A 27,673-nucleotide genomic window follows, 5' to 3' on the forward strand; every position below is an offset into this window, starting at 1 on the left:
CCCTGTTAAGCTACAACAAATTCGTGACAAGCTCATGGCTGCTTGTAATGGGAAAAAGAAAACCACGACAGTAGCAATTAGGGACCCTATCTCCAAACCATGTAAATCCATAAAGTATTTCAAAGACCGCAATAGACCTTACTTACATAGACGAGCAAAAGAAAACATAATATATGTTTAGGACTAAGGTTGGGGTCTGGGGTGTGACATCAATAACAAGCAGTGGGGATTGCTTGATATACCTGTCACCCCTTTAGTACAACGTAATTCTAATTAATTGTACTTATGGTTGGTTGGCAGGTAAATAGGGGCTCTCATCTGATAGGAGTTCCAGCTTAAGCTCCTACTTTGTCATGTAGCAGAGTATTATGTAATGAATTTTATATCAAGAAATTCTTCTTTGTTTTGTTCTTTACACAAAATGTTTTTGCAAACAGTATTCAACTCTCTTAGTATATGATTCTAAATGATGGGATTTTAAGTCTCACACACACACACACACACACACACACACACACACACACACACACACACACACACACACACACACACACACACACACACGGATGAGTATAGCGTGTTGTTAGTTCCCTGGTATAAATTTTCTAGGATTGTTGGCCTAAGGTACTACTTCTAGTACATACTAATACTACTGGACTACATTGGTACTGGTACTGATACACACACATGGCTGGGTTTTGCCTGTTGCCATTTCCCTGGTATAATTTGCTGGAAAGGTTAGCCTAAGCTACCTTTGATACTACTAGACTACACTAGCAATGGTTATGTCACTATACAATACTGATGCTGATACTGATATACTGTTATTCTCGTACTGGTACTGCTACTGTATATACTGGTACTAGTACATACACACACATGACTGGTTATTGCGTGTCTCTATTTACCTAGTATAATTCACTAGAACCATTGTCTTGTGGTAATGTTGATATTGACTAATACGACTGGACTATAATGGCACTATACATTACAGATACTAATACTGCTATACTTGTTCTAATAGTATTGGTTATTGCTTGTCTCTATTTACCTAGTATAATTCACTTGAACCGTTGTCCTAGGGTAACATTGATATTGACTGATACGACTGGACTATAATGGCATTGGTAATGGCACTATACATTGCTATACTGCTATACTTGTTCTGATAGTAATGGTTGTACTATTGTAATGTCCCCTTCCTAAAAGATCGGGGCGACTTGGAAGATAGCCTTCTTTATCCTCTAAATCCGTTGACGACACCCTACTCCAATAATGCGAAGCAATGATACGAGCAACGAAAGAGAAGAAGACTTCCACCTATTGTGTTCGTAGTTGCAAGACCGTACGCCACAAGCCAGGTCGATGAGGTTAAAGGTTTTATGGACTTTAGATCTTACATTATAAGAGAAGAAAATCCCTTTCACATATTAAGGATCCAAAAACAACGCCTTTTTCCCCGCGTTTAAGAGGCACAGCCGCCATCCTTAAATCCAAAATATGACATGGGATAAGTCTATAACTAACTGAGACAAAGTGAAAAGTACTCGACTAATCGAGTCCACCCATCCTTGACTGGCAACCTGAGCTAGTCCCCAGTTTCCACCCCACACACACACTTTTTTCCACACTGTTTTACATATACAAACAATGTTCCTTAATTAATTCCAAACACAGGTTCTTTTATACAGCCCTTCAAACAATACCAAAACAATTCAAACAATGCTAATGAAGGCAACCCTATTATTCAACAAAAATAACTTTTTCAATTTCTCATGAGTTTGCCGCTACCCGCGGACTTTCTCTGTCTAACCAACAGAGCCTTTGCAAAGGATTTATTCGCTAACCGTGAATTGTGCAACCTTCCCATCTTGCTAACCTTGCCAGGCATCCCGCTACCCGTGAGGCATCTCGCTAACCGCGAGGCATCTTGCTAACCGTGAGGCATCCCGCTATCCGTGAGGCATCTCGCTAACCGCGAGGCATCCCGCTACCTGCGAGGACAAAAGAGAGCCGATAAACTCATCTTAATCTCTGCTATCCGCGGAATCATCTTGTTACCCGCGAGAACAAAATATATTCTTTCAACAATTCTTCTCATTAATGATTCATCAAACATGATCAACCAATTCTTCATATCAGTCAGAACCCACTTATCAAACAATAACAATTTATTAAGCAATAACAATTCAACAAACAGTAACAATTTATCAAACAGTCCTTTCATTAATCTATGAAAACATATGCTTGTTTCTTGTGATAAGATCACGTTTCTCGGACAGTTTAAGGGGTTCCTACGCTTAGCTTCCCAAGTCAAACATGAATAGCAATGCATAATTATAAATTTGTCTTACCGGATTTGGAGCGCGTGCGGCTAACTCCTGTGCTAGAGGTTGGACGGCCTCGACTTCTTCTTCGGTTGATGCTTCCGCATGACATACGTTTGGAGTTGACACCTTTCTTCCCACCTTCCTTGGTGGTGCAACGGCATGGGTGTCCTTAGAACCTCGCGTTACACGCTTCAGAGCCATAGCTTTGGAATGGAGAAAAGAAAAGCGCGTTGCTAGAGAGAGAAAGAGAGTGTGTCCACAAATAGGGTGACGACACGTCGACGATTGGAGATGGAGATGGCTTGAAGGTGAGAGGTTAAGGGAGAGAGGCTTCCTCCGGTGCGTCGTTGCGAGAGAGTTTCTGTAGATGTGTGTGTTCAAAGTGAGAGGAGAAGGGTCCTTTATATAGGCCCTAGGGGGTGCTAAGAATACTGAGAGGTTTCAAGAATAGGAGAAGGAAAAAGCTTGTGCGTCGTCGCGGCTCTTATTATTATTATTATTTTTTGGGTGCGCGAATCCTATGCGCGATTTTAAAAAGCTCTATACTTACAAGTTCCCATTCTATTTTGAAAGAGATAAGAAAGAAGTATCCTAATTTTGACTCACCTCTCTTTCTCTCCTAAAAATACTATCTCTAAGCTTTTTCTTCACACATAGATTAGGTTCCCACATAAACCTATGGTTCCACATAAAGAAAGATCATAAATAAATGGATTCTAAACCCGATTTTCAATCCAATTGCTCTGATAAACTCATGATGACTTACAAAATTGAGAATCTCAATTACTTTGCAAAATAACTGAAATGACTTATATGGATAAATGTTGGGTACATTACAACTATTAGTGATACTTATTGGTACTATTGGACTACACTCGTACTGGTACTGGTACACACACACACTCACTCACTCACTTATCTAGTGGACAATTCCTTGACTAACCCTTGGATGACTTCTTCCCTCTTTCATAATCTTGCTCTCGCTATCTGGTTCACACACAAACACGCGCGCGCGTGCACACACACACACACACACACACACACACACACACACACACACACACACACACACTTTGGTACTATAATTACTTTGGTTCTTTTTTCCCTCCTTCTATATATCCCCCCCCCCCCCCCCCCCCCCCCCCCCCAACACTCATTAAACTTGTCGGACATCAATGGGATACTGCTCACAAAAAGCCACTAATGGGCTACGGGACTATGCCCTTGCATAACAATCATAAAGTGTGTCTCTCCTGGAATAACGAGCGTGAGTAAAACACCGGGTTCTCATTACTTTTGGTAGGCGGCCTGTGCTTCCTGGCTATGGATCTCCCCTTGCAATGCTTTCTGTGCACCGCTTGATGACACCACACAGTAGGGCGGCTCGCCTCTCTCATCGTTCACGCTCGGGAACAAGCAGTCCAACCTCTAGAAATAAGGTGAGGGTGCATCTTGCCCCTCACTTAGCCTGTGTTTATTTTTGGTTGTTTTGACTAAGGGGATTTACCGCCTGCTTCACGGTTCGAGCTATGGAGCTCACTACTCAAGCTTCTTAGGGTTTCTTCTAGGCTTTTTTCATACCTCACGCGTGTGTTTGAGTAAAATCTCTACGGAAAGTCGCTTCAAACATTAAGGAAGAATTGCTTGATGGTTCGACATTCATCTACTTTGATTATTAGTTGTTTCTAGTAGCATAACATATGGTTGCTACTGGTTGCATTAGCTCTCAAAGCACGCAATAGCGTTGTACTGTCTACAGACAATCTTTTTCGACTTATAATTTTAGGGGTTCTACTTGATTGGTTTTTTTCGGCAGTATTTTACTTGACTGGTTTTTTTAAACAGTTATCCACTGTGGCTCTTAGATCTTGTAGCAAGGCATTTGATTGTTAAATGCTTACCTAATTTGATCTGACTGCATTGAATTTCCTGCAGCAGGTTGTGTCGGCATTGTAAATACCTATTCTGGTTTTTTGTTGTATTAAAACGATTGATGACACCTTGCCATTATGGATGGTTTGCATGATTGGAAATGTTTTTGCAGTGTGGGATAACATGACTAATTTTGACAACTGCTACACCTAGGCGCTTATACAGTTTGGCCTTAATACCTCTTATGTATAAAAGGGGACTGTTTTTTTGTCAACTATGTTGGTTGAGATAAACACCTGCGCCTACTGGTTTTTCGACTGGTTTTTTTTGGCTCTATTTTAGCTGCTACAGAACTTTGCGGGCTTAACTAGTTATATCACTTTTTAGACTAGTTTACTCATAAAAAAGGGGGGTTATTCGTTGTCCTTGTTGCGACTAAAATACTCTGGTACCTTTGGTGTTACACAATATGGGAAAACGTTTGGTATCTTGCACAAACATGGAGGAACATTACCTTTCTTTGATAAAAGGGATGCTATTGGCAGGTCTAATGAAATCTTTGACCTATGATTTCTGAAGGTAGTATATGACAGTTACTTTGGGCTTTGGCATATGGAAAGTAACCAAGCTATGGTTCTTAAAATGGTACACCTCATTTAGATGATTGACTCTTACTATTCCTAGGACTGGTAGTACTATACTACATGGTATCTACCACCTTTTTTGGTATTTAGAGTAACTTACCGATTGAAGATAGTGGTTATGATGGTTCAAAACCGATATACTGGAGGCTGAAATTGCTATAGGGTTTACTTTAAATGATCTAATCAACATGGCATTTATAAACTTGTTTGGACATGCTAGGCCTCTACTTTTTGGGCTAGCCATTAGTGGATGAATAATGTGATTAAAATTACATTTAACTTCATCACGAAATCAGTTCTATAACTAAAAGCTTCTTTTGCTCTAAATTTACAAATAAACCTCACTATTTTAAAGAAAACTCATGATAATTAGATTCTTGGTGGACTTCACCACTCAAATTAGAAAGTAGATTGTACCACTCATTTTTTGAAGTAATAAGTAAAGACTGCTAATATACAAGTTCTAATGAATGACCTAGCTTGTCTAAAGTAATTAAATTCTGTAAGATGGACATGGATAACAACTAGTACGGTCCATTGATACCTGTAAAACACATCCAAGGCTAACTGAATTGTTGTCTTGTTTGGATGGATGCAGGTAAACACTCTATCTTCGCTTGGAGGGTTTTCTTTTTTTTGGAAAGCAACCTTACTTTAATGATGTACTCACTGGGGAACGGGGAAGTTCTTTTACTACTTGTCTTACTGAAAGAGGATCTCTTTCCTACAATCATTGTACCTAAATAATTCTGATACTGAGTTATTTTGTACATATCAGTTCATTATTCCTTGGCTAGCTGTCTATTGAATGAAAAATTCAATCATGAGCTTATTAATTAAGATTTAAACATCTACACACACACACACACACACACACACACACACACACACACACACACACACACACACACACACACACACACACACACACACACACACACACACACACACACACACACACACACACACACACACACACACACACACGCGCGCGCGCGCGAGACTAGCGCCCAGGCTCCCTCATACATAACACATTCAGATCTCTCACATTCTGCAACACACATTCGGACATGCATACATAGGTCTTGACGACAAACCTATATGCAAGGTGGACGTGATGGTCAAGAAAGTAGGTAACACAATCAGTGGATGGTGGCACTTAATGAACCCTGTCTCATCAATACTCGGATTTACCTTCGATGAACGGGTGCAGGCATGACCATCAAGGAATTCTGTCCTTGCTCAGGCTCACTCACCTAAGGAATCACTTATCTTATTGGAGTATCATGACGGTCTTCGGCATGACACTCACACAGGCTGCCATGGAGATGCTATCAAAGGAAGATACATCAGGTAGGTGTTTTCACCTACTTAGAATGGCTGTGATAATTTTTTACTTTGATGAGTTTTTAACCAAACGATGGTTTAGGATGCATACTAATGAGAAGCTAACATACATTAAAATGCACTCTTTATGATAATTATGGTTTTTTGATACCTATCAGTAAACATCTTATGGACTTTGAGATTGGTAGCGTTCTGGTGAATGAGGATATGCTGGGTTGCAAAGTAATTGATTATGTCTTGCAAAGGTTTTTTATGCCTTGACCTTAATCCTCTTGTGAGGGTCTCTTCGTGAGATGGCATAAATTTTTGGTTTTTTTGAAATTTTGTCCAATTTACAAAGGAGATGCTACCAAAATTTTGCAAATCTAAGTAACATATAAAGTAAGTGTGTCAACTACTAAGACAAATGTCTAGCTAACATATGAGTAGATGATTGCTGAAAAGGATGTTTTGGGAGACTTCTCATATTTGGGTCTACCTGACAAGCTCATACTTTTGAAAAATTCAGTTTGTTTGAGAAGTTTCTACTTCATGAATAGCTTAGATAAGGATCTATTCATCAAAGGAAGCCTTGTGTGTGTGTGTGTGTGTGTGTGTGTGGTGTGTGTGTGTGTGTGTTTGTTTGTCTTTGCTTCATTGGATGGTACAGGGAATGATTCTTCTTAACATATAATGAATATTGGTATATGGAATACCTACTTGTTGTATTTTTGAAGCATGAAGACAAATAAGTTCTGTGACAAAAAGGTTTTTGCTTAACTTCATTGAATGGTAATAGTATTGAGGTTTCTTTTCTTTTCTTTTTCGACACAGCTAAGTTTTAGACTTGAAGTAGTTATGCTTTATGCTATGGAGGCCTCAAACCTCCTGTAGAGGGTCTCAGTTAGAGATGGCATATACAGGATTTTTTTGAAAAATTGGCTAAAGTACAAACAAGACTCTATCCGATTTTTTTCATTTATGCTTAATGTACTTTACAGTTTTCAAAATTAATAGACTTCGAAATGTGAGTGAATAGAATATAGGTGATTTGTTGATATAATAAACATCTCATAACATGGTACATTTGGGTATGTGAACTGGAAAAGGGTTGCTCCTAGTACATTTAAAATAGGATATGTGAACTGGAAAAGGGTTGCTCCTAGTACAATTAAAATAGGACACCTGCAACACGCACAAGCAAAGCCAGTTCTAACTAAATGTTTTTGTATGGATGCAGGTAATAGGTTGCTCCTAGTACAGTTAAAATAGGATATGTGAACTGGAAAAGGGTTGCTCCTAGTACAATTAAAATAGGACACCTGCAACACGCACAAGCAAAGCCAGTTCTAACTAAATGTTTTTGTATGGATGCAGGTAACAGGTGTATCCTTCTCCATGTAGATGTAGTGGAAGTTCATCCCAAAGGGTGGACGCATAGAGATACAACACTAAGATATCAATTTGTAATGATCAAAGATCAAATTTTTGATCTTCTGACTTTATTATCCATTAGATATAGAATGTTGTATTGGTGTATATGAAATGTTAATTGAGGTTTACGACATCTTGTTTTAAAAGATGGTTATTTAATATATTATTTAATATAATTGTCTAAGTATGGTTCAATTGTGAGGGGATTTCCATACTTAAAACACACACACACACACACACACACACACACACACACACACACACACACACACACACACACACACACAGTATATTTATGACACATATAGTCAACATTCTGTGATATCATGCGCACACACGTACACACACACATACGCACACAAAAGTAACACCATTTGGTTTTTTTTTAAAAAGACACAAGTTTTGATAACATGCCACTAGAAATCTACTAATCTTCTGACATGGCACATGCGACTACTTCCTTAGCAGAAGAACGATGGAAAAAAGAATGACTCCAAAGCTGGACACAATGATGGTTTTTTACCAAGCCGAATGGCCCCTTTTATAAACATTTCTGTCATGGAAAAGTCTTTTATTTGTAATTTTTGGAAGTCACCAAAAGCGTGTACAAACCCTTGAATAATCAATTTTCCATTGTCATCGATTGTGGAAGTCCTAGAAAACAAGAATTTTTGACAAGACTTGGGTGGTGGATACACTGGCTCAAGTGAAACAAGTGCACATGCTTAGTGAGTACACAGACATATTTGGTTTATATAGAATACACATATGTTTCCCAAACCGGATCGTTACCTGGTTATGTTTTTACACACGAATGGTAGATACACGGACCCATTGGCACATTCTAAGTTACTGCACAGTTTACAAGGTTTTTTAATGTGATAATAGGCTTCTTATATAGTAAATTTTTTACAGCACTCTATCTCACTCTGGGAGAGGACATGAATACCTCAATCGATCTAAAATGAGAGGAAAACTCAATCATTTGTAGATAAACATGACTTCTTTGGGGTTTACTTAACATTGCAAACATTTGATTTAGCACAACCAAGTATTGCTCATTTTCCATACTCTAGTGTGCATGGAAGAGTGAGCATATGCTCTAAACACAATCAAACAACATCCATTATTTAATTAATACCTAAGTAAAACTCATAATTGACCTAAGTCTACTCAGAAGAGTGAGCAAATGCTCTAACACATCTAAGTAAACGTTGGCTATCTTATGATCAAACCAAGTCTACGTGGAAGAGTGAACCATTGCTCTGACACATCTAAGAGATCTCTACACACTTTAAACTCATGATTTCCATTATAATATGCATTATTACTCTACGTACAATGGCTATTAGCTATTACCTAAACTATTGCTCCATCTTTCTTTCAATGAACTATACCTGCAGATAGATCTACGTCATTCCTTGGAACGGTCTGGAGGACTGAGGGAGGTGAGTAGGGTCGAGTCTGGGTATGGCCCTCACAAGTGGTATCAGAGCCTAATTTTGAATCTTGGACCTTGGAATTTAGAATTTTGGATTTAAGATTAATGCATGAGAGAAAAAAAACTAAGTCTAGCACCCAAATTTCAATTATATTACAAAATGAAGTCTTGATGTTCCAATAAATTATCAAAAAATTTCAAGATGACTTGGGATCTGCCAGAAGAAATTCAACAGATTATCTATGAGAGGATGGAAACTACTAAGCTAGAGTGAAGTCTTGCTATGCTCGAACATTTTCGGGAGCTCTTATTTCCAGAAACCTATATTTGTCCCTGGGATTTAAGCAAGTGGGAAAGTGAGTAAAGTTGGAAATGAACGATATAAAAATTTGTGAAAGAATAGGTAATGCACTTGTGCGAAGACGCATGGAAGTGGCATAAATGAATGAAGATGCATGCACTTGTGCAAAGACACATGAAAGTGGCATGGATGAAATTTTTAATGAGCTTTACTTGTCATTCTCCCTTAAGCTTAGTAATAAGGAGTAAGATTGGGTAAGGTAGTTACCACATGAAGAATTAATTTTTGGGACATTGACTGGAAGATAATTTTGAGTAATAATGAAGAAATCCAAGAAGTTCTTGTGATTAGTCACAGATAAAGCTATACGTATATATAGCAAGACTCGTTTTGAAATTATTGATGGCTTGGAATATTCAAGAAGAAAAAGTTTTTAGGATAGTCCTGAAAGAATGGGGATAGCCGAACCAGAGAACACGTTAGTCATGTTGAGACACCTTCTCGAACTTTTCTCTCCTAAGGAAAGTGCCATTTCTACTAAGAAATGGAGAACATGTGGGTCGAACGGAACTACATGGTTAAACCTATGGGAACGCGTAGAACTATTGAATAATTTACGGATTGTAATGATGAGAGAAAGCTGGGATTGGGACCAAAGAGATACGGTATGGTCCAATCTTATTTTTAGATTTTGAAAGTAAACTTCTACTTATAGCATCTCAAGACAAATACAAAGGACAATAAATGAGACGTGCTTAAAAACGCACAAGGAATCAAGATGGGAAAGTGCAATAGATAAGGACATAAATATTGCAGACATTTAAACTCCGAAGAAGAATAAGAAAACAAACTTATAAGTTAGCCAAGAACTCAAAGTTGGAATTTTACACTCAAGAGTATCATAGACAGAAGACCCTTTGCTGAAAGCACTAAATAGAGATGTCTTTAAGAATTTATTTAAAGAGGAGAAGACTGACATTTCAAGACAAGGAAGTACGGACAATACTCAAATTTTTCAAAAAGGGTTATTTCTTCAATTAAAGTTCAAAAGGATTACAAGGGAGGCAGGAAGTAATTACAAGAGAGGCAAGAAAGTTTACAACTCATGAAGATCCTCTAATATATGGTCACACAACCAAGTATCACAAGCGCCGCACATGTTAGGACGCTCACCCTCTGGAATGGTTCTACCAGAAACAGCTTGAGCAATTTCCCGACTATGAGCTGAGAAAAGAAAAGGACCTCTAAGAGGAAGACTCCAGGTGGTATCGAGCCAAATCTTGAAATGGGGGATAAACTGCACAAGCAAGAATAACCTTGCGGAGAACGCAGGATCTCCTGTCCTTTTGATGCAGTAGTATCGAGAGCCAAGTCCCAGAGCCTCTTAACCATAGCAAGTTGGGTATTGTTGCAAAAATGGTCTCTCCCCCAGAGAGTCACTCTTGTGAGATGTCGCCATGTATTCCATATCGTCTGGCTGACACAAGAATTTGGCGGAGGAAAGAGGAGATCTTTGTATCACTCTAAGAACTGTCTTTTAACTGCCTCATCTGCACTCTGCAAGTGAAAGATGCATACAGGAAGAACCAAGTCTTCTTGCCAAGATGCCATCATAAAAAAATGACTAAGTTACAAGAGAGTGAAGATCGCAAAAATAAAAGGATAACAAGTGCTGATAAAGAAGGGATTATCAGTAGCTTTTAAGAGGATAACAAGTGCTGATAAAGAAGGGATTATCAGTAGCTTATAAAGAGGAAGTAGCGTATCGAAGAAGCCACAAATGCGATGAATTATTCAAGAAGATAGCTTATTAAAAATATTTTCCATGAATCCAATATTATATTAGCATATTTTTGGGGATGAAGAAGTGTAAGAGAGAAGTCAAGTTGAAAGCATTAACAAGAAATTAAGTCGCAAGACGTATCAAAGAAGCTTCATCAATTAGGTATTTTATTCGAGTTGAGGACAACCCTTTCTTTTTTTGTTGGGAAGAGATGCTGTTTTCAATAGACTCAAGGACCTCTTGACCAACAGTCCTGTCCTCATCAACCTTGACTAATTCACTCCTTAGCTCTTATTTACCCGAAGAAGTTCAACAAGAAATTTGGGTAGACCCCTACTTTAGACCTCTTCTGCAAGAGATTCAAGCTCAAAACCCGAGGGAACACTTAAGTGACTATACCTTAACAGATGGTCTTCCTTACTACCTGGAAAGCTTCAACCCCTAGATATTCCTCAGATGAAGTGGGAATGTCTGAGTATGGACTTTGTTACCAGTCTTCCAAAGACAATTGAAAACTATGATTCTATTTTTGTCATAGTAGATAAGCTCACTAAGGTGGCTCATCTAATTTGAGTCAAACAGATAGCCACCACCATTGACATAGACCAAGTATTTGCCAAAGAGGTAGTATGATTACATGGAATCCTTGCAAGAATCATCAGTGATCGGGATGCCAAATTTACTTCTAAGTGTTGGCAAGCCATGTTTCGATCTCTGGGTACCCAACGGAATCTTAGATCATCATATCATCCGGAGACTGATGGTCAAACTGAACGAGTGAATCAAGTCATTGAAGATATGCTTCGAGCATACTGCAGCCAGCAGTCCCAGTAATGGATCAAGTTTATTTTCCTAGTTGAGTTTGCTTATAACTCTTCTCACCATCGCAGCCTCGAAATGTCACCCTTTAAAGCCTTGTACGGTCAGGAATTTTTAGTCCCTCTTTGATTAGCCGACCCAGCTCTTCATGTTCCTACCGCTAAGTCTACCCTAGAAGAGATAGATCATCAACTTCTAGTCATTAGAGACAACCTGAAGAGAGCTAGTGTTAGGCAGAAGAGCTACGCTGATCTTCACCGCTTCGCTAGAAGCTTTAGCGAAGGCAAACAAGTTTTCCTCAGAGTCAAACCCAAACGTAGCTCCTTAAAGCTAGGGAAATTCCGTAAGCTTGCATTCAGATATTGTGGACCTTTTGGAATCAAATCAATATCTTCCTTTTTGTCCAAACCCTTGATCATATTTTTGGTTGGTTCTTTGGAACAAATTATAATTATTCTTCAAGATATCGATGGCACTTTTGATATAATTTTTATGCAGATGTAATCAATCATTATATTCATGGAATTCAAGCATCTTTAGTCAGTCAATTCTTTTGAGATTCAAATCGTCTATGGTGTTTTATAAGTCTAGTTGTTATGATACGTGAAATATCTGATTACCAAGTGAAAGACGAGACAGTAAGCTATAGACATAAGAGAAATAAGGATGGAGGAAATAAATTGGGTACACAAGGAGAGGAGATATTGCAAGATTAATTAAAAGATCATTATGAAATCCTTTAACTGTCAAAAACATGGTATTAGTTGGATGATATCAATAGAGAAATGAGTCAATGCTCAAAAACGGAAAAAGCTTAAAGTTTAGGTAAGAATGGTAATCGTATTAAGGCTAGATAGAGAGCGAAGTGAAGAAATGATATTCAGACCTAACAAAAGAAACACAATCCGGTCACACCAAAGGAAAAATACCTAGTTGAGTAAGATCACACTCAGTAATTAAAGTAACCCCGAGTCATTAAGACTTGTTTATGATTAAGACTTTTGAGTCAGCGCTAAAAATACAAGAGAAGTGTATTATTCAAGGTCCATACCAGCTTCACTGTCCTTTAATCTAAATACCCTAAAGTTACTGACCATCTTCAATCATAAGTTGACCGAAGAGCGAGTCTGACTATTCTCTGAAGCATGTCCCGAGCTGAGGACAGCTCTTTCTTTTTGTTGGGGAGTTTGTAAGGTCCCTCCCTAAACCCTAGAGCTATTCAAAAATTTTTCAGCCTAGAAAATAATTTAGAAAAAGCAAGACCGTACTCCAGAATGAAAAGACAAGGATATTTTGGATAAGAAATTATGTCATCCCTATATTTTTTCAAAAAGATTAAGATTATTTTTATTCTTCTTCGTCAGAAGCCGCTTGGGAACTGATCTAGATCAAGAACTGGGAGAAAAAGGGACTAATGTGATTGAAAGATAAAGTTAAGAGATAAGAATTAAGAAGAAAATTGGGGTTCAATAGGACTTAAGAAGAGAATTGGGGTCCAATAGCATTTGAGAAGAGAAATGGGGTCCAATAGCAATTGAAAAGAGAATTGGGGTCCAATAGGATTTGAGAAGAGAATTGGGGTCCAATAATAATTGAGAAAAGAATACCCACCATTTCCTATATAAGCACCCCCTCTCCTTTGTAATTTAACACACATATTGCAAAAAAACCACATACAGTTTCTTTTATGCCTAGTTATACACACAATTTGTTTTAGGTTATCTCCATTTGCATAAACACACGTAATGAGTAGCAATTGTATAACTTAGAACCACACACAAGTATTGGGATACACAAGATGGGTGCTCCGGAAGCATATACACACACATAAGGGGTTAAGAAAGATAAGTTAATAGTCACCATCACAAGGATAGCACGGGTATGGCGATGGCGCATTGGAAAGAAAATGAAAAAATAGTTTTTTTTATAGTCATAAAGACACATACACGGAAGAAAGTGGTTTTGATTCCACACACATAGGCATATACACAAGAAATGTTTCACAGATAACATTAAAAATTAAAAACATGCATGACCATAAAGCTTTAAAAAAAAAGTGTATCATTTGAAGGGCATAGCAGTGACGGTGTGAAATACCTTGGATAATAAGCATATACAAGAGAAATAACACAAATGGCGACGACCAACAGTAACCAGGTAATGTGGTACAGAAACCTCTACTGACAAATAAATTTCCTTTGGTGTTTATGAAGTAAAACAAAGCTGTTAAGCTGTAAGTTTTCCTTTTTTGAAGCATTTGAATTCAAAGAAATCCCCTATAGGTTTGCTAGGTGGTATAAATATGGATGAGGAATGACACATTTGATATGATAACCTCCTGCAAGGGCACCAGTCAATGTATACAGCCGGTTTTTATGAAAAAAGAGTGATATTACAAACAAAATGCTGCCAAAATTTTCACAAATTATAGACACTTATAAAAAAATTTGTTTAAAAGGTAATTGGATATACCATAGAATGTAGCAATTAAGGGATTCATACACATATATTTGGGGCAACATGTAGATCTAGTACATAAAAATATTAACCACATGTGTGTAAATATTTCTGACAAATAGGGATACAAGCAGACAACTAGGATGAGCATCACTTGGGACATGTTTAAACTACAACAGATTCGGGACAAGCTCATGGCTGCACATAATAGGCAAAAGAAAACCAAGCAAATAGCAATTAAGGACCCAATTTCCAAACCATGTAAACCCATAAAGATTTTCAAGGACCGAAATAGACCCTACTTACATAGACGAGCTAAAGAAAACATAGTATATGTTTAGGAGTATGGTTGGGGTATGGGATATGATAGTAATAACAAGCAGCGGGGGATTGCTTGATATACCTGTCACCCATTTAGTACAAATTAGTTTTAATTAATTGTACTTGTGGTTGGTTGGCAGGTAAGATCCTTGCTTTCATTTGATAGGAGTTCTGGCTTAATAAACTCCTACTTTGTCATGTATCAAAGCATCTTGTAAAGAATTTTATATCAAGAAATTGTCCTTTGTTTTGTTCTTTACACAATATGTTTTTTTTACAAACATTATTTAAGTCTCTTAGTATATGATTCTGAATGATGGGATTTTAAATTCAAACACACACACACACACACACACACACACACACACACACACACACACACACACACACACACACACACACACACACACACACACACACACACACACACACACACACACACACACACACACAGAGGTTTTACATATTTCCACTTCTCTGATATGATTCATTGGAACTGTTAACCTAGGATACCTTTGATATTGAATGGTACTACTGGACTATACTAGTACTACCAGTGGCACTAGACACTACTGATACTAATTATACTGCTATACTACTATATTCACACTGGTACTCACTAATTATACTGGTACTGTATATACTGGTATTGGTACACACACACACACACACACACACACACACACACACACACACACACACACACACACACACATGGTTGGTTATTGTGTGTTTCCATCTCCCTAATATAAATTGCTAGAATAGTTGGCCTGGGATACTTTTGGTACTAACTGGTACCACTACTGTTATTGGTAATAGCCCTCTATACTACGAATACTGATATTTCTTTAATGCTAGACTTGTACTGGTAATATTGGTTGTACTGTTATGAGTACTTATTGGTACTACTGGACTAAACTATTAATGGTACAGGTACACAATACTGATGCTGATGCTGATACTGCTATACTACTATACTTGGACTGGTACTAGTAATATATATACTGGTACTGGTACATGCACACACATGGCTGGTTATTGCGTGTCTCTATATACATAGTATAATTCACTAGAACTGTTGGCCTGGGGTAATGTTGGTATTGGCTGGTAGGACTAGACTGTAGTGGCACTTGTAATGACACTATACACTACGGATACTGATACTACTATACTTGTTCTGATAGTATTGGTTGTACTATTACTGATACTTACTGGTAATATTGGACTATACTGGTACTGATACTGGTACACACACACACACACACACACACACACACACACACACACACACACACACACACACACACACACACACACACACACACACACACACACACACACACAGTCATATGTTGGTTTTACATGTTGCCACTTTCCTGATATAATTCACTGGGACTGTTGGCCTCAGATACCTCTGATAATGACTGGTACTATTGGACTATACTACTAGTGGCACTAGACACTACTGAAACTGATACTGCTATACTACTATACTAACATTGGTACTGACTGATTATACTGGTACTGGTATACACACACACATACACACACATGGATGGTTATTGGATGTTTCCATCTCCCTGATATAAATCACTAGAACTGTGTGCGCGGGATACCTTCGGTACTGACTGGTACCACTAGACTATATTGTTACTGGCAATGGCCCTCTACACTATAATTTGGTTTGACTGATTATACTGGTACTGGTATACACACACACATACACACACATGGATGGTTATTGGATGTTTCCATCTCCCTGATATAAATCACTAGAACTGTGTGCGCGGGATACCTTCGGTACTGACTGGTACCACTAGACTATATTGTTACTGGCAATGGCCCTCTACACTATAATTTGGTGATATTGCTATAATGCTAGACTTGTACTAGTAGTACTGGCACGGGTACTTATTGGTACTACTGGACTATACTGTTGATGGTACTGGTATACACACACCTCATATGGCTTGTTTTTTTGTGTTGCCATTTCCCTGGTATGATTCGCTGAAACCCCAAAAGTTTGTAGCCCAAATCAGGCCAATTATATTAACCAATCATCATATGTAAAGAATGTGCACCCTTTACCCACCATTATGCATGAACATAATACCCGCAAATCTCTGCCTAGGAAAGATTAAAAAAAAAGAGACAAAAAACACGTATTAAAAATGAGGGAGAGTATGAGAGAGTTCTAGTGATGTGTGATAGCGATAACAAGCAGGAAAAGCCGCTTAAATGCTTGTCACCCATTCATTGAGGGTCAGTTCTTACTAACAATCGGTAATAGTGGGTTGACATGTATAGGTTTTTTCCCCTTCACAAAGCTAGGAGTGTCTCATCCATTCTTCCCCACTCGTGGTTTGTAATTCCAAATAGATGACCTAAATGATTATAATTGACAATTGTAATTGTAATTTTAAAATTCAAAAACCCAAAATATGGTTCATAATTGAGGGGATTTTTGTATTATACCCTCTACGCATTGATGTAAAGACAAAAAATTTCAGTGTTATGGAAGGTGTTTCTGTAGCAGCATTTCTGCAGTGAATAGGTTCAAGAAAGTTGACTCTCATCTCTTAATCCAAAATCTCCTAAGTGTGGAGATAGCAACACAACCACCCAACCAACGACATCAGAAACCATGATCATGGCATCCTTGGTATCTTTGCAAGAGACCGTAAACAAACAAGGCAAAGATTTATGGGCACTTGCAATGGAGAATGACACACTAAGGATACTTGTGGTTGAGAATGAGAATCTCAAGAGGACACTTGAAATGCAATCACCACGTTTGATGCAACTTGAAGAGGAAGTCAAGGAATGTAAATGCTCTCTTGTGGACTTGAATGCTTTGAAAAGCGCATGAGCAAAGTAGAGCATGACCATGTATTGAAAGAGGAGAAATTTGACACCATGAGCTGGGATGTATGCGACATGAAAAATGTATGCGCAAACAAGTCTTGGGCTGATGTATGTGGTAACAATGTGGTTCTAATTCCTCACTCATGCAAGCTATGGTTCAAACAAAGAATGTTGATAATGTGGATGTGGAGGAGTTAAAGAAACGGTAGCGATGCTCCAAGAACATTGTTATTCATGGAATTCCCAAAGTAAAGTTAGAGACACCTCCTTCTCTTGCCATTGTTATTGAAGATTTCTTGAAAACCCACTTTGGCATGTCCGGAGTTATGGTCTATGGAGCACATAGAGTGGGAAGCAAGGAGCTCCTTGCTTGGAGGACAACTAATTATATGCACCATGTCAGATGAGACCAAACGAAAGATTATCCTTGATAATAGTTGGATCTATTTGAAGCATACAAAATGTTTTGTATGTGAAGATTGCACCATTAAGCAACAAAATATGCATCGCATTGCATATGAGAAAACGAATAAGAAAAACAAGGAGATCTCCCACGAAGAAAATGTGCACAAAGAGGAGGCAAGTCCCTCAAGCAAATAGGGATGCGTGATCTATGAAACCAAGTTACAATTGAAAATATGCTTCTAGAATTGTAATGGATACCCATGGAATGTGGGGGTTGGCATTGATGAACTAACAAGCAAAGCCTATGTTGTACTTCTTATTGAAACTTGGGAGCATGATATACAAAGGATTAACGGCTTGGAGGATTACAATGTACATTCATTGATGTGGTCACAGAATCTTAAGCAGCGAAGAGGGCAAGGAGGGGTAGTATGTATGGTTAAGAAAGGATTGGAAGATTTTGTATGAATTGCGAAAGATGACAAGTACAAATGTTATGTATGGCTGAAAATTATGACAATAAAAAGAACACCCATTTTTATAGCCGATTGCTACATTCCTCATCATGATTCCCCCTTTTATGCTTGTATAGATAGAGATCAACCTTTTTTTGATTTAGAAGAGGACATTGCTTATTTCAAAGGCGAAGGTGATGTTATTGTATTTGGGGATATGAATGCTAGCACAAAAAATTGCAACATGATACTCAACAATTTGGTATGCCATACATTTCAAGGGATTTGGAGGAATTTCACTTGTATGATCATACTTCAATGGATGAGAAAGAGTTGGATCACTATGGAAAGTTGCTTTTACACATGTGTAATAGCATGGGTATGCTCATTGCCAATGGTGTATCTTTGTGGAGTGTAACCAATGGATTGACATGTAGGAAACATAATGGGGACAATGTGATTGACTATATGCTACTCTCCGAAGCCAACATGTATCTCATAAAGAGTTTTATGTTACTCTTTATGTTTGGCCAATGGACCCCAGAATCCGACCATTGGACCTTATGTATTGACCTTTCATGTGGAGAAGCAACTAAGCATGATAATCTCAACCAAAGAGAAGAGAAATTATCACTATGTATGGATTTCAAACGGGCACCAATGTACATCGAAATGGTTGAGCAAAAGTTATGGATAACAAAGCTTCAATATGATGCACCATTGAAAACTAAATGGGAAGCTTTCAAGAAATTTATTTGTTCTTGTGCCGAAGAATGCTTTTCCATAAAGCATCTCCATGTATCAACAAAGATAGATCACACAAAAGGTGGTTTGATTAAGAATGTCAAGATGCTCAAAAGTCCTTGATAAAGCTTGATGCAACTATGGACAAAGACAACTATCAAAGTCATTTGCATACATACTACATACAAGGCACTGCTTCAAAAGAAGAGAAGAAGATGGGAAGTAAAGCAACAACTTTTCCAAGTCCAAGAAAAGGCACATGCATGTGGAATATTTTGGAAAAACTTGAGGAGCAAGCGGGTTGAGAATTTTGGTAGATTGAGTCTTGTGGATATGTACACATTGTAGGCAATTATATGAGCAAGAAAATGTTGAAAAAATGCCATTTTATGGTTCACTCCCATGTATGCCCTCTTTTTTTACTATTGAGGATGTATGCGGTGGGCTTGAAAAGTTGGGCACTCTCAAAGCGGGATATCTTCAAGGTATCAAGCTGGAGATGATCAAATGGACGGGAGATTTTACCCATGAGTGGATGTGTGATATGTTCAACCTTGCACTTCAACATGGTATGTCTTATGATTGGAGTACTAATTGGGTTAAGCCTTTGCATAAAGGAGGGGATGTAAAGAATGTAAACATTTATTGTACTATAATGATTAGGTATGTTATGGAAAAGTTGTTTGGGTTCATAATGGAGATGAAATTGAGTGATTGGGTTGAAGAGAATGACAAGCATGCAAAAGGACGAGCGGATTTCTATTGATGCCATAGCACCATTGATCATCTTGTCACTCTTTGTGTTCTCATGGAGGAAAGTCGGTTGAAAGGCAAGCGATTGTATTGTTGTTTTTGGACTTTAAGAAAGCCTTTGATATGATTCCACGTAACAATTTGTGGAGAAGGATGGAAGAACTCCAAGTACCAAGCGAGTTTATGCTTGCAATTTCTTGAATCTGTGAGAAGGGGATTTGTCAATTGCGCATGGGAAGAGAAATTTCAAAATTTTTTGTAAGCACTATTGGGGTTAAACAAGGATGTCCATTGTCACCAACTCTCTTTGGTCTATGCATTGATCAATTGGAACAAATGGTACTCGACTTTATGCAAGAAGAAGGCTTTGAAGAGGTCACTATTTGCAATGCGATAATCATGCTTTTGCTGTATGCAGATAATGTAGTGCTTCTAGCACACACTTTAGAAGATGCACAAAAGCTTATGGTTGTCCTTGAGAACTTTTGCTTGCATAGTGGGCTGATTGTGAATGAATCCAAAACAAAGGTTATGCTTGTGAAACCAACCATAAGGAGAAGCCATGCATTGTGTACAACAATGAGATACTTGAAGTTGTTGAGAGCTTTAAGTACCTTGGCCTTGAGGTTCTGTCCAATCACAAATGGCATGAATGTGCCATGCATCATTTGGAAGCGGGAAAGAGAGCATATTATGCATTTGAGAACATGTGTAATGCGGGAAACATCAAGTGTTGGGTTCTCAAGAAGTATCTTTTTGATGCATTGGTGACACCGGTTCTTCTTTATGGAGTTGAAGTGTGGGGCGAGAGCATCTCAAAGTCTACTTGGAAAGAGTTTGAGAATGTCCAAAATCATTTCCTTACAAAATTTCTCCAAGTTAAGAAACAAACACCATATATGGTTCTACTTCTTGAGTTGGGATCTCTTCCAATTGAGGTTATGGGCATGGAAAGGGTTGTTGAGTACATGATAAAGATGCATCAAAACCCCTCACATCAACTTCCTACTATTGCATGGGAAGCAAGCAAAAAAGTTCAATAGATGCATAAAGGCAAGATCTTGAGCACCGGATGGATGCAAGACATAAAGAAGTGGTTTGGGAGATTGGATGCATTACACTTGCTACATGATGCTTCAATTGACTCCCAAGTGAATAAAGCTTTTCTACAACGCCAATGTATTACACCTTGGGAGAAATCTGATGGGTCACGCTTGATACATTACACCACCCATATTGCCCCCCATGGTCTTCGCTGAAAGAGGAAACCGTACTCACACTTACATGCTTGAGCCTATCCCCTTGTTAGCGATACGCACTATCGCAGCCATTTGGATTAGCTCCCATTTCCTTCGATGCAAGATAGAACGTTGGGGCAATGGAGAAGATTCAAATCGACTGTGCACAATATGCTCACAGCAAGTTTGAGAGTCTGAGTACCACACACTACTAGAGTGCCTAGCTTTTGGTCACATCCAACCTTGTTTCTCTCACATTTTTATCCATGACTTAGACCTACACACTTTCCTCTCCCAGCCACAGTATGGGCTCTCCATTGCGACTCTCATCACCACAATTTTGGAGCATCGAGAGTCACTCATCATCCATACACATACTACATCACAGATAACTTTGGTCCCATAGGTCATATTTGACCCCTGAGGACGATAATAAAATCGATCTCTCTCTCTCTCTCTCCCCTCTCTCTCTCTCTCTCTCTCTCTCTCTCTCTCTCTCTCACTCTCTCTCTCTCTCTCTCTCTCTCTCTCTCTCTCTCTCTCTCTCCTTCATATCTTTTATAAAATTTTAGGATGTGGCTATATGGCGCGATGTCCTACTTTTGAGTTTCTTTAAGACTTCCCCGCGCACCATTTGGACAATTGGCAAAGATGCAACTATATTTCTCTCTCTCTCTCTCTCTCTCTCTCTCCACATTCACTAAGATAGATGCTCCATAGCTATGAATGCTTAAATTTGGTTTTTCTTGAAGAAAGACACTATGGTATGGGCACATGGCCCAAAAATTGAACAGAGAACTAATTCCTGGTCAAGTTAGTTCTTCTAATTAGGCTAACTTGAAAATTTGATTAAGTTAGTGGGATAAGTATCAATTTTTTAGGATGTGTCTATGGCGGAATGGCACATTTCTAAGCTTATTTAAGACTTTCTCGCGTGCCATTTGGACAATTGGCAATAATACAACTATACCTCTCTCTCCCTCTCTCTCTCTACACAATCACTAAGATAGACACCCCATGCTTATGAATGCTTGAATCATGTTTTTCTTGAAGAAAGACACTATGGAATGGACACATGGCCCAAAAATTGAACTCAAAACTAATTATAAGTCAAGTTAGTTAAGCTAACTAACACTACCTGGCTGAGACTACCTGGATGAGACCTAATTAACTCATGACCTAACTAGATCACAAAGGAAACCTAACTAGGTAAGACTAAGGCTATACCCTAACATGGGATGAACTAGGCCTTTATGCCTTTTGACTTGGGGACTTGGGATGTAATAAACCCAAGGGATTATACCCTGGGCCGACTTGAAGCTCGAATCCTTTTGCAGGAGAGGTGACCTGGGCAGTTAAGATAGGCCTGAGGACGCACCTCTTCTAGGGTGCCTTGGTTGCAAAACAAAGTAAGATACTCTAAGCAAGATGGAGGAGAAGCAGTACTTAAAGGTGAGCTGATTACTTTGAGCTCACTTAGTTTCCATTTTAATATTTTCTAAGAGCAACTGCTTAGTCTATGAGCATAGTAAGGGCTTCCTTTATATGAGTACCTTGCTGATTAAGATATCAAATAAGAGTAAATCATTTTTAAGTATTAGCTTTACACCTCCTTCTTCTCGTAGCGAGTGGGTAAGCAGGATATACCAACACTGAACTTGGAAGTTTGAAGTTTCAAACCACTCTACCATGGCAATGAACAAAGCGACTGAACCATCTGAGGTACCAAAACAAATAGTGTATGCTCAATTTTCTTCTCTTAGGTATCGAATAGTGACTAAACTCAGGAAATGGTCATGCATGGTCTATGCATGGTAACTATTTGTACAAGGATATCATGTTAGATGCATGGTTGAGCTGGGATGAAGTTATCAAGGAAATCTGGTGGGATTAACCTATCTTGAAAGAATTCACAAACTTATCCTTGTTAGATTCTTACACCTTTTACAACATTCTCCTCTTTAAGTATAGGCTAGGGTGACATGGATGACAACTAGAGTCACCCTAGTTATCTGTAATGTTGTTTGGAAACTAATCTACTGATTGTTTTCTTACTGTGGATGCAAGTAAGGGTGCTCTCTCTCTGTGGCTTTGCTAAAGGAAGGATGTGCTATCACTTTTTTCTTTTCTCTAATAGGACCTCATAGAAACTAAGATCTGGCATGCACATTAGAAAGATGTATCTTTTAGTGTGAATGACTAAATAGGTATGTCTACTTGAAATGGATGGATCTTGAATTTTCATGAAGTCTCATGTGCTACTCTAGCCTATATAAGTAACTTTTAGGATGTGGTTGTATGGTGCAGTGGTGCATCTTTGAGTTTCCTTACGACTTCCCCACGTGCCATTCGGACAATTGGCAATGATTCAACTGATGTGGTTGTATGGCACTATGGCATATTTCTTAGTTTCTTTAAGGCTTCCCCGCGTGCCATTCGGACAATTGGAAATGATGCAACTATACACTTCTCTCTCTCTCTCTCTCTCTCTCTCACACACACACACACACACACACACACACACACACACACACACACACACACACACACACACACACACACACACACACACACACACACACACACACACACACACACACACACACACACACACAAACTTTTCCCTTTTCTCTAGCAGGACCCCAGAGAAACTAAGATTTGGCTTGCATATTAGAGAGAAGGTTTTTTTTAGTGTGAATGAATAAATAGGTATGTCTACTTGAAATGGATGCTATGGTGTATAATTCTTAAGTTTTTGGTAAAGTCTCATGTGCTATTTTAGCCTATGTATATAAGAAACTCTCTCTCTCTCTCTCTCTCTCTCTCTCTCTCTCTCTTTAATGTGGGAGAACAAACGGGAACAAGGGTTAGGATACAGGTATGTGCTTTAGATGCATCTCAACATGGGACCAAAGGTAATGGGTCAAAACAAGAGATGGTCTATCAAAGAGAAATGCTAATGGAGCTTAAAGACCCTAGGGTTAGCTTCATTAAAGACCTCCAATGGTTAGTGTTAAAAAAAGTCCTTTGACCTTAGGTAAGCTAGGGCTGAGCTTGAGGTGGGAACCTGGCCCAAGCTTGAGGTACTTTTCGTGCTTGATGACTAAGATTCTTGAGGTGCTTGTCGTGCTTGATGACTAAGGTGCTTGAGATGCTTGTCGTGCTTGATGACTAAGATGCTTGAGGTGCTTGTTGTGCTTGCCGACTAGGGAGCCTGAGGTGCTTGTGGGAACACAACCCAGGATTGAGGTGCTTTGTCATGCTTGCTGTTTAAGGTGCTTGGGGTAAGGTGTCCAAAAAGTCAAATCATATCCCTACAAGAGAGGGGGCGAGCCCTAAATCTAGGGGGATGAGAGAGAACACACACACCCTCACACAAGGCAAGCTTGGTACAAAGAAAGGAAAAGGGACACTTGTCAAGCTCCTCCTCATGTTGCCCTCATGGTATGCCTAAAGCTTATTGATTGGCCTCCCAAGGGGTCCAATAATAAATTAGTTAATTTAATTAATTGTTTTTGCATTTATCAAGTCCTCTCTCTAAAAGGGGAAAGGGGGACACTTATCCCAAGACTAGCATGCTTGCTTGATATGCCTCTTGCTTGTGATTGGCTAGGCATGGAGGGGTCCAATGAGCTTCAAGCATGAGCTACAAGGGGGGGTCGACCAAAGGAAGCTAGGGGGTTGCTTGAGGGATATACTCTCCAACACACACTCACACTTAATGTGTTTCTTGTGCATTTTTTATTCATTGAAAATCACGTGTGAGCTACGAATGACTTTGCAGGATTCTCGGTGCCAGAGATGATAGCCCATCTCTCCATTTGCACCATAGCCGATAAAAATGCATTTGTGTGACTTGGGATCTAACTTGCGATAAAGTTCTTTGGGTACATATGCATATGCCTCATAGTTAAATACACGTAAATGCTCATAGATTGGTGTTTTCCCAATCCATATTTCCTCTGGAATTTTGCAATTCAAAGGAGAACTAGGTGACTTGTTGATGATGTGCACTGCTATCAGAATAGCTTCCCCCCAAAACTTTCGAGTAAGCTTTGCCATAGAAATCATAGAGATAAATCGCTCTTGAATCATGCAATTAATTCTTTCAGCTATCCTATTTTGTGCTAGTGTGTATGGAGCAATAAACTGCCGACAAATGCCTCTTTGATTGCAAAAATCCTTGAACTTCGTGGAGATGTATTATTCTCCACCATTGTCCGTACAAAAAGCTTTGAGCTGCTCTCAACCATGGTGAGGAATTTCTGGAATGTAGAAAAGACCTCTTCCTTATGCTTAAGGAGATACACCCACACCTTTCTGGTAGAATCATCTATGAATGTGAGAAAGTATTTTTCTCCCCCTAGAGTTTTCTGTGGCCTTGGACCACGCAAATCACTGTGCACTAAGTCTAGGGGTTCGCCTAGTTCCTTGTCCAATGGCAAAGATGTCAACCTAGTATGTTTGTTGTATAGACAATGCTCACACAATGGAAAGTCCGTGTAATCTAATACAGGTAAGTAGCCAAAACATTGAAGTGTTTTCATTCCCTTTTGGCTAATATTCCCTAGCAGGCTATTCCACAACTCAGTAGATGGCAGCTTGGCAACATAGATAGAGTGTTTGTCGACACTCAAAACAACATAGAGTACAAGGATCCATTTTTACAACCTTTCATCATGACAAGGTTGTCCTTGCAGATAAGCCAAGAATAATTACCAAAACCTGTAGTGTAGCCAAGATCATTCAATTGCCCTATAGAAAGCAAGCTCTTTGTAAGCTTGGGCACATGTCTGACATTTTGCAACAAAAATGTAGTGTCATTAGTATCTGAAGTTTCACATCACCAATGCCAATAATTTCAAGCTCATAGGAATCACCAAGCTTGACTATGCCATGCATGGATGCATAAGAGAAAAACCACTCTCTATGCGGTGTGACATGAAAACTTGCACAAGAATCAAGAGTCCAATTCTATGTATAATCCTCATCATGTGCAACCAAAGCATTTGGAGTGAGATATGAAGTAAAAATGAGAACATATGAGGGATCTGCTGTCACCTCTCCATGAATCTCTGTTGGCATAATGTTCGTCACTGGAGGAGGAGCATCCTCTACTGTAGTGGTAGGTATGGGAGACTCAACCACATTGAGCTCCTCAATCTTTACCGTACTTTTTCCTTTGCCAAAATTATCTTTTTGAACGTTTTTCTGATCTCTTAGGAAACTGCGGCAATCCTTTTTGTAATGGCCCTTCTTATCGCAATAGTAACACTTGACATTTCTAGCACTGCGGTCTCTACTTGAGTTCCTGTGTCTCCTAGTACTACGAGGATTTTTCTCTCTACTTTTGCTTTTGTATTTGTTCCTATCATGGCCTCTTGCCTTTGTTGAACTTCCAGTCATATACGCATCTCCATGACTAGCATCGTCGAGAATTTACGTTAAATTTCTTTGAGTGAGCAATGTATTTGTGACGTCATTGAACATTAGTTGCCATTCAAAGCCGAATTGCTAATGGCAGTGCAAAAGATGTCCCATGAATTGGGTAGAGATAACAAGAATATAGACTTAGTTCGTTGTCAAACTCCTTAAAGCCCTGAGATGTCAACTGACTGAACAACGAGTTGAACTCATTAAAGTGACAAAAATTTGTTCTACCTTCTTTCATGTTGAGCTTCATAAGCTTTTTCATGAGAAAAACTTTGTTGGATGCACTTTTTCTCTCCCATGCTGAACATAAGCTATCCCAAAGTTTCTTGGTTGTTGTATTCTCTATGATAGTGAAGAACACTGACTAGACTAGATGTAGACATATCGTAGCCATGGCTCGCGCATCCAAAAGCTCCCACTGAGCTTGCATATAGTTATCATCCTCTGCATGATCTTTCAACGGCGCTGACAAGAGGGTGTAAGAGGTGCTAAAATATGGCAAGAAGCTGCAGAAATTTGGGCAAAGTAAACTTTGTATAGGGAGTAAAATATCAACCAAAATAGGGTCAAAAGATGCCAACAATGAAAGTCACGACTCGCGGGAAGGAAATCTTGCAGAGTCTCCTTTGTATGAGGAGTCAAAACTCAACTCAAATACGCATAAATGTGACAATTGCACTAACTGGGCATCAAAAAATTCATACTTTCACTGCCAATGTGATCACCAACTCAGCGTCAAAAGCATATGAAACCGTCCAGATACATTTCCAATGGCGAGGGTATCGAAAGTGGGGAACTCCAGCTACCTGTATCACCGAAGGTGTCTCCACATTTGAGCACACCCTAGCTCAAAGAAAAACTCACGCTATCCACCCTCCAAAGGCTAATGCAGACACAAATGGAGTAGTCATAGTCTTAGAAAGGGCTTTTCCAGTACGAGTCTTAGAAACAATCGGGAAAAACTACCAAACTAGCCAAAAAATGGCTCCACACGTAGTACAAATGGGCAATGTCCGCAACTCAATGTACATGAGTGACCACGCTCAAATAGG

This window comes from Adiantum capillus-veneris, chromosome 11 (genome assembly GCF_014529385.1).
Source record: "Adiantum capillus-veneris isolate H3 chromosome 11, ASM1452938v2, whole genome shotgun sequence".
Taxonomy (NCBI): Eukaryota; Viridiplantae; Streptophyta; class Polypodiopsida; order Polypodiales; family Pteridaceae; genus Adiantum; species Adiantum capillus-veneris.